This window comes from Lithobates pipiens, unplaced genomic scaffold, assembly GCF_037356315.1.
Source record: "Lithobates pipiens isolate NorthernLeopardFrog02 unplaced genomic scaffold, aLitPip1_a1.2 Scaffold_18, whole genome shotgun sequence".
Lineage (NCBI taxonomy): Eukaryota > Metazoa > Chordata > Amphibia > Anura > Ranidae > Lithobates > Lithobates pipiens.
Genome location: NW_027507758.1, coordinates 202,869,170 through 202,886,814, shown reverse-complemented (window position 1 = coordinate 202,886,814; position 17,645 = coordinate 202,869,170).

Below are 17,645 nucleotides of genomic sequence, written 5' to 3'. Positions count from 1 at the left end.
GGCCCATTCCTGCGCACAACAAGAGTATCTGTGAGCCTTTACAGTGTTGTACCACCACCTAAGGCCCAATATTTCTGCCCCAGTTTAACAGGGGCATGCAATTACAATTCTTGATATAATATTTCGCAGCAGGGGCCATTGCAGCGCCCACCAAGAGTAACAGTGTTCTGTTACCACCAATACCTAAGGCCAAATTTTCTGCAGAGTGTATAGGGCAGGCCATACAGTATATACAGGCGATCCCCCATTTTCAAACATCTGACTTACAAACGACTCCTACTTCCAAATGGAGGGAAACAGGAAGTGAGAGGAAATCTACCCCTAGGAAGGGAAATCTCTCCTGTAAGAGTTAATATGGGAAAATGGTGTCTCCACCAATCCTTGTTTCCCTAATAACCCCAAATTTTCAAAATCCAATTGTTATTGGGACAGAAAGTGAGGTGAAATCTTTTGAACAGGGGCACAGACAGCAAAAAAAAAAAAAAAAAAAAAAAAAAAAAAAATTACCTGTTACAAATTACAAACAGATTCAACTTAACAGACCTACAGTCCCCATCTTGTTTGTAACCCATGGACCGCCTGTATACTGTTCTTCACAGTATAAAGGGCCTGGGGGCCCCACACCTTTTTTTATTTGGGTGCAGGATTCCCCTTAATATCCATATCAGACCCAAAGGGCCCAGTAATGGGCTGGGGGGGGGGGGGAACATTACATTACAGCCACAAGCAGTTTTAACCAGTTGCTGACCGCCGCTGTACATCGGCAGACTGGCCCGGGCAGGCATATTGGCGTACCTGTACGTCCATGCCTTCCCGTGGGTGGGGGACCAGATCTCCTCCCTCCCCCCGGTGCCTGTGGCGGTTGTATTCCGTTCAGGAGCGATCCGGGATGAGGGGGGGGGGGGCATTCAATTATGGCCACCCTCTCGTGATCGCTCCTGACAAATAGAAAGCTTCCCTTACATCACTTCCTCTCCTGTAATGTAAACACAGGCAGAGGAAATGATATAATCTCTCCTCGTGTCAGTCTTTTTTCATTCCGGCACTGAGGAGAGAGGATCAGCGAGTTGCACCAAAACACACTACTCTAACAGTAGAACACGCCAGGCACACTTTTCACCCCCGATCACCCCCAGTCAGTGACACCAATTGCAGATTTTTTATTTTTTATTATTGCATTGGTGTCATTTGTGACTGCAATAACTTTAGGTCTAGGGTACCCCCTAACACCCCCAATAAAGGTTTATCCCCGTGATCACCCGCCCCCCCCCCCCCCGGTTGCCAGTGTCACTAAGCGATCGTTTTTCTGATCGCTGTATTAGTGTCATAGGTGACACTAGTTAGGCAGGTAGGCATTTAGGTTCACCTCAGCTTTTTATAGCATCAGGGACCCCCATATACTACCACATAAAGGTTTTAACCCCTTGATTGCCCCCTAGGTAACCCTTTCACCAGTGACCACCATATAACTGTTACGGGTGACGCTGGTTAGTTAGTTATTTTTTTTATAGTTTCCGCCATTTATTACCCAATAAAGGTTTAACCCCCTGATCACCCGGGGGGTGATACAAGTTAGGTTTTAGGCTCTGCCAGGTTAGTGCCAGTACCGCTAACACCCATGCGCAAAGCATACACCTCCCTTAGTAGTATAGTATCTGAACAGATCAATATCTGATCAGATCTATACTAGCGTCCCCAGCAGTTTAGGTTTCCCAAAAACGCATTGTTAGCGGGATCAGCCCAGATACCTGCTAGCACCTGCGTTTAGCCCCTCTGCCCAGCCCAAGTGACAGTGATCGATTGATCACTGTCACTTAAAAAAAACACAACACACATAACTGCAGCGTTCGCAGAGTCAGGCCTGATCCCTGCGATCGCTAACAGTTTTTATTTTTGTAGCGTTTTGATACAGTCGCTGACAGCCTAGGTGCTTTTTTACCTGTGAGTCTCACTAGTGTACCACTAAATTTAGAGCCAAAAATGGCAAAGCGAAGGTACGCTAGTGAAGAGGCCTACACGTTTGAGCATGACAGATAGTGAAGAGGAAGTCAATCATCTGTCAGATGCAGGCTCAGAATACAATCCTGTAGAGGAAAACGGCTCCATGACAGATAGCTCTGACGACGGAGATGTGGTCCCTGTTAAGGGCAGGCATACCAGATCCAGAACTTCTGTTGAGGTGCAAGAACCGCAGGTCCCTCATATGGAGCAGAGAAGTACTAGTGCCGCTATTCCTTCTGGTGAACTGGCAAGCACCAGCGGCTTAGTACACCTTGGACGTACATCCAGCACTGCAGTAGCACGTGGTGAGGTGGCAAGTCCCACAAGTGCAGTTCAAGCTGGTGAGGTGGCAAGCACAAGTAGTGTCCCGCTGCCAGCAAGAAGATAGACAGGCCTGTCGTGCCCATAGTGCCCTTCCCGCAGAATTCGCCAATCCTGATTGGGTGCCCACCACTTCTGCAGAACCCGTACTTCCCCCATTCACTGGCCAACCCAGCATTAACACGGAAACAGTTGATTTTACGCCACTTGATTTTTACTCACTGTTTTTCACCGAAGAACTCTATAGATCTATTGTGGACCAAAGCAATGTGTACGCTGGTCAACACATCGCCACTATTCCCCAGTCCTCCCTTGCCAGACATTGGAAACCAATTACGGTTTCCAAATTTAAGATCTTTCTGAGCCTTTCCCTCAACATGGGCATAACTAAAAAGAGTGAGTTGGTCATATTGGTCCACTGACCCAATTCACCATATGCACGTGTTCTCTGCTTCCAAGTCCAGGGCACGATACAAGCTGATTTTGTGGTTCATGCACTTCAACGACAATGAACCCTCGTCCTCGTGGAGACCCTGCATACGATACTCTACAAAATTCGGCCCCTCATAAACCACTTCTACCAACGTTTTGCAGACTTGTTTACTCCCCATCAAGTTGTCTGCGTTGATGAGTCCCTGCTTAAGTTTTCTGGCATCTTGTCATTCAAACAGTACATTCCCAACAAGCGTTCCAGATACGGGGTCAAGGTGTATAAGCTCTGTGACAGGGCCACAGGCTATACACATAGTTTTATGGATTATGAGGGTAAAGGTAGTCACGTAGAGCCGGAGAACTGCCCTGACTACATAGGAAGCGCTGGCAAGATAGTGTGGGACTTGGTGTCACCCTTATTCGGAAAGGGGTACCATTTATATGTGGACAATTATTACACAAGCGTGCCACTGTTTAGTCATTTGTTTGATCAGCAGATTGGAGTGTGTGGCACCGTGTGACCTAATCGCCAGCGGCTTGTAGATTCTTGTCTTAGGCTGGGGGAGAGAGCCTGCTTGCGGTGTAATAATTTGCTCGCTATGAAGTGGAGGGATAAGAATGTTTTCGTTCTTACCTCCCTTCATGCAGACACGACAGTCCAAATTCATACGGCGACTGGTGTTGTGGAGAAACCCCTCTGTGTCCACAAATATAACCTTAATATAGGAGGGGTGGACCTCAATAACCAGTTAGCGCCGTACCTAGTTGCCCATAAGGCCAGACGCTGGTACAAAAAAAGTGTGTTTATTTCTTTCAATTGGCCACGCTGAAGGCTTCTGTGCTACACAGAGATTCAGGACAGACTGGAGCCTTCTTTAAATTCCAGGAGGATATTGTCAGAGCCCTTCTGTATCCAGACGGTGCTCCACCTCACCTTCCCCAACCAAAAATGCAGTAAGCTGGCTGCATGAGAGGCATTATCCTTATGTCCCCCTGCGTACCCCTACCCAACGAGCCCCCCAAAGAAAATGTCATGTCTGCAGAAAGCGCGGATATAGGCGTGACACCTGTCATTGTCCCCTCTGTCCTGACAATCCTGGTCTTTGCATTGGTGAATGTTTTGAACACTACCATGAACTAGTTGAGTTTTAGAGTAGGGTACAGCATTGCACAGACTAGGCACACGTTCACAGGGTCTCCCAAGATGCCATTGCATTTTGAGAGACCCAAACTGATGGAGCCGTTACAACAGAACTGTTAAAGTTACATAAAAAAAGTGTAAATAAAATGTAACAAAAAAAAAATATATAAAAAACAAAAACGAGTTGTCATTTTATTGTTCTTCTCCTTTGTACTGTATTCTATCCTGCAATGTTTTATTGTTAACCATTTTTTGTTTTCAGGTACACCATTCAGCTGTAGCGTGGATTTATTTATCTTGACAGCAACAGCGTTTGCTCCCACGATACATAAAGCCGTGACTCCAGCACTGTCGGAGGTGATTTCACCACCACAGTTTAAAAAATAAAAAAATAAAAAAAATAAAAAAAGCATATATGCCCACCATTAGAAGTGGGTGGATGAAGGGAGGCATTCTAATGGTGGGCATACCCACCGATCAATATTTTTTTTTCTTTCAGCCCACAGGCTGCATGAAAAAAAAATAAAAATAAATAAAAAAATTACAATATATGCCCAACCAGTTCCAGCAACGTACTGGTATGTTGCTGGAATTTGAGTGCTTATACCAGAATGATGCCTGCAGGTTTAGGTATCATTCTTTTCAGCCAGCAGTCGACTTTCATGTAAAAGCAATCCTAGCAGCTAATTAGCCTCTAGACTGCTTTTACAAGCAGTGGGAGGGAATGTCCCCCCCATCATCTTCCATGGTTTTCTCAGACTCTCCTGTCCCAACAGGGAGCCGGTGGTTCCGCCAGCTGACCATAGAGCTGATCAGAGACCAGAATGGCTCCAATCATCTATGGCCTAAGAAACTGGAAGCTGCGAGCATTTCATGACTTAGATTTCGTGGGATGTAAACAGCACCATTGGGAAATTGGGAAAGCAATTTATCACACCGATCTTGGTGTGGTCAGATGCTTTGAGGGCAGAGGAGAGATCTAGGGTCTGAAATAATCATTAAAAAAAAAATAAATTATAAAAAAAAATAAATAAAAAAAAGCGTATCTGTCACTACCTATTGCAATCATAGGGGATATTTACATTCCCTGAGATAATAAAAAAATAAATGAACACACACACACACACACACACACACACACACACACACACACACACACACACACACACACACACACCCTGCAAAGGCACAGCGTTGAACGCAAGCGTCGGTCTGGCGTCATATGTAAACAGTAATTGCACCATGCATGTGAGGTATCACCGCGAAGGTCAGATCGAGGGTACTAATTTTAGCAGTAGACTTCCTCTGTAAAGGCGTTTAAAGGCTTTTAAAAATGTATGTAGTTTGTCGCCACTGCACGTTTCTGCGCAATTTTAAAGCATGTCATGTTTGGTATCCTTGTACTCAGTCCAAGATCATCTTTTTTATTTCATAAAACATTTGGGCAATATAGTGATTTTTAGTGCAGTAAAATGTGTGTTTTTGCCCAAAAAAAACGTGTTTCAAAAAAAATAAAAAATAAAAAATATGAAACACCCACCATTTTAATCTGTAGGGCCTTCTCTTAAAAAAAATAAATAATAATACTTAATGGTTGGGGGTTCAAAGTAGATATTTTTTCATGTAAACAAAAAGTGTGTCAGAAAGGGCTTTGTCTTCAAGTGGTTAGAAGAGTGGGTGATGTGTGACATAAGCTTCTAAATGTTGTGCATAAAAATGCCAGAACAGTTCAAAACCCCCCCCCAAATGACCCCATTTTAGAAAGTAGCACACCAAACTATTTGCCGAGAGGCATGTCAAGTCAATGGAATATTTTATATTTTGACACAAGTTGCGAAAAAAAAACAAAAAAAAAAAAAAAACATTTGCACAAAGTTGTCATTAAATGATATAATGCTCAAACATTCCATGGTTATATGTGAAATTACACCCCAAAATACATTCTGTTGCTTCTCCTGAGTACGGGGATACCACTAGTGATGGACGAACTTCCGATAGTTCGCGAACCGTAACAGATATCGGGGAACTGGAGAAAGTGCAGAGAAGGGCAACCAAACTGATAAGAGGCATGGAGGAGCTCAGCTATGAGGAGAGATTAGGAGGAACTAAATTTATTCACTCTTGAGAAGAGGAGAATAAGGGGGGATATGATCAACATGTTCAAATATATTAGGGGTCCATATAGTGAACTTGGTGTTGAGTTGTTCTCTGTACGGTCAACCCAGAGGACACAGGGGCACTCTTTACGTCTAGAGGAAAAGAGATTTCATCTTCAAGTATGGAAAGGTTTCTTCACAGTTAGAGCTGTGAAAATGTGGAATAGACTCCCGCCAGAGGTGGTTCTGGCCAGCTCAATAGATTGCTTTAAGAAGGCCTGGATACTTTCCTGATGGTACATAATATAACTAGGTACTAACATAGGTAAAGCTGATCCAGGGAAAATCAGATCGCCTCTTGGGGGATCAGGAAGGATTTTTTTTCCCCTGCTGTAGCAAATTGGAGCATGCTCTGCTGGGGGGGTTTTTTTTTCGCCTTCCTCTGGATCAATTGTGGGCATAAAATTGGGTATTTGGATTGTACAATTATTTATTTTAATTTTATTTATTTGTTTTTAAGGTTGAACTGGATGGACTTGTGTCTTTTTTCAACCTGACTAACTATGTAACTATGTTCGCGGTGGGCCCCATTGACTTCAATGGGAGGCGAACTTTGCAAACCTACAGGTCAAATTTGCAGCCACAAAATAATTACTAGCTGTGCACACATAGTCCCACCACATGGCCAATGACATAACACATGTATGAGGTGAATCTGGGATCGACAACTACAAGCATTTTTTTTTATATGTGAAATTGTTGTGACAATTCAGGACTGTGGAGCACATGAAGGCAATGGAGGAGAGGGAAGGTCAGGGTAGGCAAAGAAGAGGGTGCAGGAGATGATCACCAGCAGCGTGACATACAGCAATCTGACACCTGCACCGTGATAGAGTGATCTGACACCTGCACCGTGATAGAGAGCACTAACAGCAGCACCGATACCAGCAACTTGCTGCTGGGCCCCAAAAATATGACACCGCTCAACCTCTTCAAAACAGGAGGGTACGGGCATATAGTACAGTGTGCTTTTTAGGTTGTGATTAGCAGACTGTACCTCACTCAACCCTATATACTGTAGTACACTATACCTTACCAGTCCTTATAAGGACCTTTGAGGAACTAGTAGGTTGTGAATGATTAGCAGACTGTACCTCTGTCCATATACTGATAAAGGACTGCTGCAGAATAGGGCAGCAGTCAGCAGTAGTGCACCTCAACCCTATACTGTATATTGTGGACCTATACCAGTCCTTAAGGAATAGCAGACTGTACCTCACTCAACCCTATGTACTGTAGTACCCTATACCTTACCAGTCCTTATAAGGACCTTTGTGGAACAAGTAGGTTGTGAATGATTAGCAGACTGTACCTCTGTCCCTATACTGATAAAGGACTACTGAAGCAGAAGGGCAGCAGTCAAGTATAATATTCTTTCTATATTTGGAAGAAAGATTATTATACGTGTACAAGCCTATTACCATACCAGTCCTGAAAAGAACCTTTGTGGACCTAATAGTAACAGCTAATGATTAAACTGACTGTCCCTGCAGCACACAGCGTCCAGTCCCTCTCTCTACACTGACGAAAGACAGGCTGCTGCAACAATCAGTAGCACAGCAGTGCCTCAAACCTATATCCTGAACTACACCTAACACCTATACCAGGCCTGAAAAACTGAGTTAGACTTACCGGTGACGGTATTTCTTAGAGCCATTCAGGACAACCCCCGGAGAGTGTAGCTCCACCTTGTTATTAGGAAACACATGCCCACTTTAAAAACACCTCCTCTTCCTCCATGGCTTCAGTTATTGTGGCCTTCCGACACTGGAAAACAAAGCACAGAAAGCACAACACCATGGTAGAACTTAATACATTTACCAAGCATAACCTAGGGAGGGAAGTAATGGTTGTCCTGAAAGGCTCTTAAGCCGCGTACACACGGACGGACTGTCTGGCCTACTTAGTCCGCCGAAACACATTTCAGCGGACAGTCCGCTTGTGTGTGGGCTTCAGCGGACTTTTTCAGCGTGCAGTCTGGCGGACTAAGTATTTCGGAATGTTGGAAATACTGTCCGCTGGACTCGCATTTGGGCGGACAATCCGCCCGTGTGTGTGCGCCAGTCCGCCGTACTTTTGAAATGAGCGGACTTTTCCCGCCCGGAGAAAAGTCCGCTCATTTCGAGCGGGTCTCCAGGTAAGTGGGGCCCGCGAAGGAGACGTCGCTGGCCCCGCCGCCCGGTATGGACTTAAAGGGGAACCCCAACGCCGAAAAAAAAAAAAAAAATCGGAGTGGGGTCCCCCCCAAGTCCACAACAGACCCTTGTCCGAGCACGCTACCCGGCCGGCCAGGAAAGGGGGGGGGCGAGCGAGCGCCCCCCCCCTCCTGAGCCGTACCAGGCCACGTGCCCTCAACATGGGGGGGTGCCACCCCAAAGCACCTTGTCCCCATGTTGATGAGGACAAGGGCCTCTTCCCGACAACCCTGGCCGTTGGTTGTCGGGGTCTGCGGGCGGGGGGGCTTATCGGAATCCGGGAGCCCCCTTTAATAAGGGGGCCCCCGGATACCGGCCCCCCACCCTATATGAATGAGTATGGGGTACAATGTACCCCTACCCATTCACCTGTGAAAAAAAAAAGTACAAAAAAAAAAAAAAAAACACACAACACAGGGTTAAAATATTTTATTGCACAGCTCCGGGGGTCTTCCGTCTTCGGGGGTCTTCTCGCCGGACTCCTCCGCTATCTTCTTGTAGCTCTTTTGCTAGCGGAGGAGTCCGGCTTTCTTCCTCACCGCCGGCCTCTTCTCCTGACTTCAGGGGTCTTGTCCCCCCCTCTTCGGTTCTTCTGCCAGGCCACCGCGCCTTCTTATAGCTCTTTTACAGGCGGTGGCCCGGTCTTCTGTCGTCGCCGTCCCTTCTTCTTCTTCTTCTTCTTCTTCTTCAGGAGATGTTGCCTCGACGATCTACCGCTGGAATGCCAGGGACGCACTGCGCGGCCACTTTAATAGGGACAATGGGGCGGTGTCACATGGCTTTATGTCACATGGGTTGGTCACATGGTGACCCCGCCCCCTTACGATGTCATAGTCCCCATGTGACATCAACCCATGTGACCAACCCATGTGACATAAAGCCATGTGACACTGCCCCATTGTCCCTATATAAGTGGCAGCAGAGCGCGGCCCTGGCATTGTGGCCGGAGAGAGCGTCGTGTCAACATCTCCTGGAGAAGAAGGAGAAGAAGGAGAAGAAGGAGAAGGAGAAGAAGGAGAAGAAGGAGAAGAAGAAGGAGAAGGAGAAGAAGAAGGAGAAGGAGAAGAAGGAGAAGAAGAAGGAGAAGAAGGAGAAGAAGGAGAAGAAGAAGAACGGGCGGCAGCGGCGGCGACAGAAGACCGGGCCACCACCTGTAAAAGAGCTATAAGAAGGCGCGGTGGCCCGGCAGAAGAACCGAAGGAGGGGGACAAGACCCCCGAAGTCGGGAGAAGAGGCCGGTGGCGAGGAAGAAAGCCGGACTCCTCCGCTAGCAAAAGAGCTACAAGAAGATAGCGGAGGAGTCCGGCGAGAAGACCCCCGAAGAGGGAAGACCCCCGGAGCTGTGCAATAAAATATTTTAACCGTGTTGTGTTTTTTTTGTACTTTTTTTTCACAGGTGAATGGGTAGGGGTACATTGTACCCCATACTCACATAGGGTGGGGGCCGGTATCCGGGGGCCCCCTTATTAAAGGGGGCTCCCGGATTCCGATAAGCCCCCCGCCCGCAGACCCGACAACCAACGGCCAGGGTTGTCGGGAAGAGGCCCTTGTCCTCATCAACATGGCACCCCCCCCCCCTCCATGTTGAGGGCACGTGGCCTGGTACGGCTCAGGAGGGGGGGCGCTCGCTCCCCCTTTCCTGGCCGGCCAGGTAGCGTGCTCGGACAAGGGTCTGTTGTGGACTTGGGGGGGACCCCCACGCCGATTTTTCGGCGTTGGGGTTCCCCTTTAAGTCCATACCAGGCGGCGGGGTCAGCGACGTCTCCTTCGCGGGCCCCGCCTACCTGGAGACGCGCTCGAAATGAGCGGACTTTCCTCCGCGTGTGTGGGCGAGTCCGTTCATTTCAAAAGTAGGGCGGATAGTATGGCGGACTTAGTCCGCCGTATTAGTCCGCTCAAAAAAGTGCCGTGTGTGGGCAAGTCCGTTCATTCGAAAGTATGACGGACTGTCCGTCGGATTGTCTGACGGACTAAGTTGGCCAGACAGTCCGCCCGTGTGTACGCGGCTTTAGAAATACCGTCACCAGTAAGTCCAACTCAGTTTTTTTCAAATCGCCTTTCAGGACAACCCCGGAGAGGATAACCGAGAAACTTACCCTAGGGCGGGACTACTGCCTGCAGTACCCTCCTGCCGAAGGCCTGATATGCCGCGGACAGTAGATCTAATCGGTAGTGCCGAATAACTGGACCAAGTGGCAGCTTTGCAGATTTGTTCAGGCGTTGCACCGGCCCATTCAGCCCAGGAAACTGCCGTGGATCTAGTAGAGTGAGCAGCGATACCTGAGGGAGGTATTTCTCCTTTGCTTTATAGGCTTCTGTTATAGCCAGCTTAAGCCACCTACCCAGCGTACTCTTATGCCGCGTACACACGAGAGGACTTATGTCCGGCAGACTTCCAAAGGAGTTCCGACGGAGTTCCGACGGAGTTCTGGCGGACTTTTCGACCGAACGGACTTGGACACACACCATCACACCAAACTCCGACGGAGTCGAACGTGATGACGTACGACTGGATTCGAATAAGGAAGTTCATAGCCAGTAGCCAATAGCTGCCCTAGCGTCGGTTTTAGTCCGTCGGAGTAGCATACACACTAGCGGATTTTTCGAAGGGGACCGGGTCCGGCGGAGTTCCGTCGGGAAAATTTGAAGCATGCTTCATTTCTAAAGTCCGTCAGACTTTTGCGAAGCTAAAGTCCGTTGCAGCCCACACACGATCGAATAGTCTGACGGACTCAGTCCGTCGGACTTTGGATGTTGAAAAGTCCGCTCGTGTGTACGGGGCATTAGAAGCTTTCTCCCCCTTGCGTGATCCAGAAAACATCACAAAAAGGGCATTTGATCTTCTAAAGTCTTTAGTCATCTTCAGAAACTGCATTGGACACCTTCTCACATCCAATGTGTGAAAAACTTCCTCTCCTGCATTCGCTGGGGTTGCAGAAAATGTAGGTAACACTATTTCCTGCGATCGATGAAAAGCCGAGGATACTTTCGGTAGGAATGCTGGATCCGTCCTCAGTACCACCCTGTCCGGATAAACTCTAAGGAAGGGTTCTGTAATAGCTAGGGCTTGGAGCTCGCTGACCCTCCTGGCCCAGGTGATGGCCACCAAACAGATTGTTTTTAAAACCACCTTCTGTAAAGAAGCTTCTGGTAAGGGTTCAAACGGTGCTCCCAAGAGACCCTGCAAAACTGTAGACAAATCCCAACTGGGAAAGTCTTTAAGGGCTACTGGTCTGTTCGAGCAAGAGCCCTAAAAAATCTAGACAATAAAGTCTCTTTAGATAAAGTCTTTTCAAAGAAAACTGATAAGGCAGCCACCTGAGTCTTCAGGGTACTGACTGCTAGACCGTTCTCCATTCCTTCATGGAGAAACTCCAAGACGGACACCGTGCTCTTGACCTTGAGCTCTCTAGAACTACACCAGGAGTTGAACTTCTTCCAGACCTTCATGTAAATTGCCTGGGTAAATGCTTTCCTGCTAGACAGCAGGGTATTTACTACTTTATCTGAGAGCCCTTTGGCTTTTAAGAGGTCCTCCTCAGAAACCAGGCGGTTAGCTGTAGAAGTTCCACCTCTGGATGATTTACTGTCCCCTGGGATAACAAATCTTTTCTGAGTGGTAACCTCCATGGGGGCTTCGAGGCTAGGTTTCGAAGACCCACGAACCAAGGTCTTTTCGGCCAAAAAGGAGTGACTAGTATTAAGTCCGTCCCTTCTTCCCTGAATTTCCTCAGCACTAGTGGAATTAGAGGAAAGGGGGAAAGGCATAGCACATCTGGTAGTGCCAGGGGTGAGCAAATGCATCCAACCCTATTGCTGCGTCTCCTCGGTGAAGATTAAAGAATCTGTCCACCTTTGAGTTCTGCTGGCTGGCAAAAAAGGTCTACCTGTGGAACCCCCCAAGCCTCGGAGATCATCAGGAACACCTCCTGATTCAAGCTCCATTCTGCCTCTAGCAATTTCTGCCTGCTTAGGAGGTCCGCAAACAAATTCTGAGAGCCCTTCAGATGCACTGCCGATAGTGAGGCTGTGTTCTGCTCTGCCCAGGCTAACAACAGATTGGCCAACTCCATCAAGCTCCTGGTTCCCCCTTGCTTCATTATGTAGGTAACCGCTGTTGTGTTGTCTGACAACACCTGGACATGGTGACCTCTCAAATTCTGCTGAAAGGCCACCAAACCCAGAAAGATCGCCTTCAACTCCCTCCAGTTGGATGATCTTTGAGCTTCCTGCTTGGACCAGACCCCCAAGATGTCTGACCATCCAGGTGGGCCCCCCAGCCCCAGGCACTTGCGTCTGTTGTAAGTCGCTTGTCCACGGGAAAAGTCCACACCAGGCCCCTTGAGAGGTTTGCCTGGTCTCTCCACCACCAAAGAGCCCTTTTCGTCCTTGACGAGATTGTTAACTGCTTTTCCAGAGGATCCTGATAGGACCAGCTTGACAGAACCCCCCTCTGAAGGGGTCTGGAATGAAACCTGGCCCACTGAACAGCTGGGATTGCTGCCGTAAGCAGGCCCAGAACTGCCATAGCCGTCCTGACCGAGACTGCCTGGTTGCTCTGTATCCGCTGTACAGCTAGCTGCAACTTTTCCTGCTTTTCCAGCGGCAGGAAAACTTTCTGGAGAATCGAGTTTAAAGTATACCCCAGAAATGTCATTTCCTGTGAGGGGATTAGGTTCGACTTCTCTAGATTTAGAAGCCACCCCAGGCTCTCGAGGTGAGACTGGGCCATCTGGAGATTGACTAGGACCTGCTCCCTGGAGTCCGCAAAAAACAAAAGGTTGTCCAGATAAGGGACGACTGAAATCCCCTTTAACTTCAGGGGCTCCAGAGCCTCTGCCATAATCTTTGTAAAGACCCTGGGAGAGGACGAGAGTCCGAATGGCAGAGCCCTGAATTGGAGGTGCCACACCGAACTCCCCACATTCAATGCCAGGCGCAGGAACTGCTGCGATGCCTGATGAATGGGTATATGAAGGTAGGCATCCCTTAGATCCAGGGATGCCATGAAGCATTCGGGGGTCAACAACTTTTTGATGGAAAAAATTGTATCCATCCTGAAATGTTTGTACCGAATGAACCCGTTCAGAACTTTCAGATTCAGGATTAAGCGGTACTTCCCTGAGGGTTTTTTCCCCAGAAAAATATGTGAGTAAAAACCCCTGCCCTGCTGGTTTATTGGGACTTGAATTAGAACCTCTTGCTGTATCTGCTCCTGTAATAAAAGCTTCATTGCAGAGGCCTTCTCCTGATCCCTTGGCAATGTTGTCACATAAAACCTGCTCGGGGGTGGTTCTGAAAATTCCAACCTGTACCCCTGATCGACAATGCTATTTACGAACAGATTTGGAGACAGCCTGTCCCATTGTTCGCGAAAAGCTGACAGTCTCCCCCCCACTGGGGAGAGAATGTCACTTGCTCTTGGGGGGTCTGCTCTGGGGGAGATCTAAAGAGGACTCCACCCTTGCCTTTGCCCTTCTGCGAACCCCATCTGCTCTTGCGATTCTGGTCTTTATGGGACTGCAGAAAAGCACGAAAATTTTGGCAACCTGCTTTTTCTTAGCTGGAAAAGCCTTCTTATCGGCTGTCCTATCCAGCACAGACTCTAAATCGGGTCCAAAGAGCAAGTCACCCGAGAAGGGCAGACCACACCGTTTGACCTTAGAGGCCGTGTCTCCAGACCATGTTTTCAGCCAAACTGCTCTCCTGGCTGAATTTACAAGAGCCGAGGACCTGGCGGCCAGTTTGACCGATTCTGCTGATGCGTCTGCCATATATTTGACAGCATTCAGGATCAGTGGAAAGGACTCTAAAAGATCCTTGCGGGGTGTCCCCGCTTCAATATGGCTCTTCAGTTTCTCTACCCAACATTCCAGGTTCCTAGTCACTACCGTAGCTGCCATAGCTGGCTTTAGACTGACTGACGCAGCATCCCAAGCCTTTTTAAGGATGGAGTCAGCTTTTTTGTCCATTGGGTCTTTAAGGATCCCCATATCCTCAAAGGCTAGATCCGTTCGTCTGGATACCTGCGAGAAAGCTGCATCGACTCTGGGTTTTTTGTTCCAAACCTCTGAGTCTTTATCTTCAAAGGGAAACCTTCTCTTGAGAGCTTTAGAGAAGAAAGGGGCTTTTTCTGGGTCCTTCCACTCCTTTCTCACCGAATCTGAGAGGACCATGTGGACTGGAAAAAAAAAACTGTTTTGTTTCGTCCAACCCCTGGTACATTTTGTCATGAATTGACAGCTGTACTTTCTCTTCTTGAATTTCTAGAGTAGTGTAGATTGCTTTAAGAATGTCATCTACCTCCTCTAGTGATAGCAGGGGCTCCAAGTACAAGCTATCTTCTTCCTCTTCCGAGTCCCTGAAGGAGATGAGAGTACTACCCCCTTCGTCTCCAGAATCCTCGGTCTCCACCTGTCTGGACGACGACGCCCTGGGGCTGGGCGGCAAGTTCTGAGGCTCGGTCTGTGCGGGAGGGTTTTGTATCAGGATGGACCTGACTGGACTCAAGGAGTTTGTCAGCTCTTTAACCGAAGAAAACAAATCCTTATACTGCTGGGATGTTTCCTCTTCCACCAATTCTCTGAAACAAATTCTGCACATTGCCTTCTGCCACGAATCTCTGAGGGGGGTGCAAGAAGGACATTTTCTCTGACCTGGTCTAGCTTTTCCTAGTGATTTTTCCTGAAACGACATGCAGGCTTAGTTCACTAAAAGCTCTCAACAACCAGTTGCTTAACACCAAGCCAGTGCAGAGACCCACCAAACAGACTATAAGGTAATGGAGGAACCATTTTGTTAGAGACATCCATTTTGAGTAATGGAAAATTACTGATAGCATGACCCCATGGAAACCTATTGCTTAAGGTCATATGTGTTTTTGCTTGTACAAGATATTAGAATGATCACAAGGTCAGTTGTTTGTACAGAACAGATGGATGCGGTTAAGCTACTTCCCTTTCCAAGAGCAGAAGTAACTTTATGGCGTTAGACCACAGGCCTATCTTGCATCACGCCTAAGAACATTCTAAACTAATATATATATATATATATATATATATATATATATATATATATATATATATATATATATATATATATTTAGCTTTTGCTGCTAGGCAGAGATATTGCTTGTGCAAAGAACCATGATGACGTAGTAAAATATACAATCTTGCATATTTTATGTGGCGATTCCTGATTGGCTCAACCACAGGGTTGCGCTTTAGCTCAAGATGCATAAAACTACTGTGAATGCTCCAATAAACTTACAATCATTGTTCACGTACAATTGTGTGGTGATTGTCCACCGGTGACCGGGACCTCCGCTCCTCCGTCCTAGCCTAGGCTACCAGGGTATATACACGGAAGACGAGCACCTAACACAGACCACTAGTGAGACCCCAGAACTAGGCTGCAAAAGGTCAGAGCGAAATCACCTCTGACCTGCAGCGACAGGCCCCCCAAGAGGGGGGAACAGACAAAGACATAACCCAATAGTGAAGCAGAGGGTGCCACTGCACCTTACATACCTGGGCTGGACCGGTGCTTGGGGCGCCTGTCTCCGCCATAGCTGGCTTACATTCCTCCATCGCTGAGTAAGGCAGCATTTCACAAATTGCTCCGACATCAGGGCCGGCCGGAAGCACGTGGTCACCTGACCCGCCCCATGATCCCTGCGTTCCAGGCGCTTGAACCACGGCGCCACGCCCCCTCAGAGCGCCCGCATGTCACCGTAAACGACGCTGTCGCTGCCCGGGACCCGACGCCGAAAACGGAGCCACGCCGCTGACCTGCAGCGACCTCTGCCAGCGACAGAGCCCTCCATGCGCTAGTCCAGCGGACACCGATGCCGGCACTCCGAGGGTCCTTACTCCCATGAGATGGCGGGACCAGGAGCTCCAGGAGTCCTCTCCCACTGGAGATGCTGCTGGGGGTCAAAAGAAAAAACAACCAGTATCTAAGGTAAGCCTTACTCCCCTGCAGAGAGTGTAGCTTTCCCCTGGTTCAGGCACATGCTTCCTCCATGGAAGAAACAATAACTGAAGCCATGGAGGAAGAGGAGGTGTTTTTAAAGTGGGCATGTGTTTCCTAACAAGGTGGAGCTACACTCTCCGGGGTTGCCCTGAAAGGTGATTTGAGAAAAGAACTTTTGTGGACCAAATAGCTAGCGATTTGGGTCACTGCAGTCTCTCCCTATAGTGACAGAAGAAAGAATGTAAAATGGCCGCCGGATCGGGTCTATTTATAAGTTAGGGGGAATGTCCAAGGGTCCATGTGCTGTAATGTCTCAATTGGCTGTCCTGTACCCCATGATGGATGTGTCATCATAGGTCAAAGTTCTTTTACACAGTAAACACGGAAGTCCGCCGGGCGAACGGCAGCAATAGTCCGCCGATCGGGCGGACGGCGAACAGCCGAAATTCGCCGCGAAACGACCACCGGGAGTTCGACTTCTGGTGCCCCCTTGCTTCCTTATATAGGCTACTGCTGTCGTATTGTCCAGCCTGAGGACTACAGATGTTCCCACTATCAGATGCGGAAAGGCCAGTAATGCTAGAAAGGCTGCACGTAACTCTAGAACATTTGACACTACTCCCCGAGAGGGGAAATCCCAAATGCCCTGAGCCACCTCCATCAGACAATGTGCCCCCCCCAACCTCTGTTGCTGGCATCTGATGTTACTGTGATCCACTTGATTGGAAGAATAGAATGGCAATTTAGCAGGTTCTCCCGAAGCCACCAGAGGAGGGAACCCCTCATGGACCTGAGTGATACGGACGGACTGGATTTTCTCTGACCACTGGTGATGAAGGAAACCCATCTGAAAGGGGCGCATCCTCCATTGTGCCCACTTCACCATCGGAATAGTGGACACCATGGTGCCTATGAGCCTTAGACAGTGAAGTGCGCTGAGGTGAGAAGAACATGAGAGATTGCACAGGCACTAACTGGCTCTTTTCCAGATTCAGGAGCCACCCAAATTCCTTGAGAGTTGAAATGGTCCGATCCCTGTATTCCAAGAGACAATGTCCTGAGCCAGAAGGAGCAGATCGTCCAGGTAGTGATGAATCCGGATTTTTCTGATTCTTAATAATGCCACTACTGCCAGCAGGCCCTTCGAGAATGTACGTGGAGAAGTTGACAGACCGAAGGGAAGGCATGTAAATTGCAAGTGAAGCTGGCCTATGGAGAACCGAAGAAATTGTTGAAAAACTCTTGCCACCGGGACGTGAAAATAGGCATCTTTGAGATCTATTGAGACAAGCCAGTCCTCTGGCTGCACTGACTGTAGGATCGTGGACAGGGTCTCCATCTTGAACCTCTCCTTTTTTATAAAGCAATTTAGATGCGTCAAGTCTATTACGGGTCTCCATGCACCGTTCTTCTGGACCAAGAAAA